Genomic DNA, 2,004 nt, shown 5'->3' with positions numbered 1-2,004 from the left:
ATTAGCCGGGCGTGGTGGCAGGCGCCTGTAGTCCCAGCTACTCGGGAGGCTGAGGCAGGAGAATGGCGTGAACCCGGGGGATGGAGCTTGCAGTGAGCCGAGATCGCGCTACTGCACTCCAGCCTGGGAGACAAAGCAAGACTCCGTTTAAAAAAAAAAAGAAAAGAAAAGAAAAGAAAATTTACTTGAGGTTCAACGCAATTGTTTTCCAGATTTGTTAGAGCATTTCTATAGTAGCCTTCACGCTATGGATAATTTAGCCCATTAATAAGCTATGGTGGCCTGGCACAGTGACTCATGCCTGTAATCCCAGCACTTTAGGAGCATGAGGCAGCACAATACCGTTCTTATAAAATAAGGAAAAGCTAAAGTTGAGGACTTCTATTTTTCACTCCATATTCTATTGCTAGGATTCATCCATATCTTCATATGTAGCTGTGAGTTATTCTTTTGACTGCCATGTAATAGTACATTGTGTGGAAACCACAAGCTATTTACCCATTCTCCTGTTGATGGGCATTTGGGTTGTTTCCAGCTTTTTGTTGTGATTATTTTTGTATATGCTTCCTGGTATATTTTTGTAAGAGCTTCTTTTGTATATTTAATATTTTAATTAACATTTTAATTAGAAATGGCTGCTGATTGTACCAAGCCCTTTTCTGACATTTATTGATTACATCATTTTTCCCCTTAATTTGTTGCTGGAGGGAATTATATTGTTGGATTTCCTAATGACAAACCTTTCTGGCACTCCTAAAATACACTTAGTTGAAGTCTATTTTTCTTTCAACACCACTACTAGACCTACTAAATTTTGTGAGTCCAGTTTATTGAGGTACAATTTATAGATAGTAAAAATGATACTTCTAAAGGATATAGTTTGATGAATTTTGACAAGTATATTCAGTCATATAACCACCACCACAATAAAGATATAAACATTTCCATCACACTAAAATGTTTCCTCCTACCCTTTCACAGTTAATTTTCTGTCCCACCTCAAATCCCTGGAAATTATTGATCTGAGTTCTGTCCTTATAGGTTCACCTTTTCCAGAATGTCATACACTAAATAAAGTCATACAATATGTAGGCTTTTACAAATGGCTTTTATCACTCTACATAATGCTTTTGCAATTCATCCATGTTGTTGCATATATCAATAGTTTTTTTCCTTTTTTACTGTTGAATAGTATTGTATTGTATGAGTGTACCACCATTTATTTATTCACTAGCAGGTAAACTTTTGGACTTTTTGATTCTAGTTTTTGAAAACAATTAGAAATCAATCTGCTATACAAATTTAGGTATAAGCCTTTGTGTGGACAAATGCTTTCACTTCCTTAGGTAATACCTAAGTGTTAGATTGCTGGGTGATCTGATAAGTTCAGCACTATAGAAACTGACAGACTTTTCCAAAGTATATATACTATTTTGCATTCTCACAAGGAAGGTATGAGAGTTTCAGTTGCTCCAACTCATTGCCAGCATTTTATGTTGTCAATGGGTTGTTTGACTCATTATTGAGCTGCAAAAGTTGCTTATATATTCAGGATGTAGGTCCTTTGTTAAATAGATTTTTTACCAATATTTTCTCTGAGTCTATGCTTTCCTTTTTTTGTTTACTTAAGATCTTTCAAATGCTTAACCCAAGATTACAAAGATTTTCTCCTATATTTTCTCATAGAAGTTTTATAGCTTTAGCTCTTACATTTCTGTCTATAATCTATTTCAATTTAGTATCTTCATAGATATGAAGTAAGGGTCAAGATGTTATTGTTGTTCTTGTTACTCTTTTGTCCTTGTTTTTACGTATGGAGTTTCAATTATTCCAGCACAATTTTTTTAAAGATGACCCTTTCTCCATTGAATTTCCCTTGCATATTTGTTGATATTCAATTGTACATAAGTATGTGTGGGTCTATTTCTCGAGTTTCTATTCTATTCTGTGTTCTATAAAACTATTCTTTTGCTGTTTTTTTTTTTTTTTTTTTTTTTTTTTTTT

The sequence above is a fragment of the Colobus angolensis genome, unplaced genomic scaffold (genome assembly GCF_000951035.1).
Source record: "Colobus angolensis palliatus isolate OR3802 unplaced genomic scaffold, Cang.pa_1.0 Scaffold270, whole genome shotgun sequence".
NCBI lineage: Eukaryota > Metazoa > Chordata > Mammalia > Primates > Cercopithecidae > Colobus > Colobus angolensis.
Note: the sequence above shows the minus strand (reverse complement) of the source record.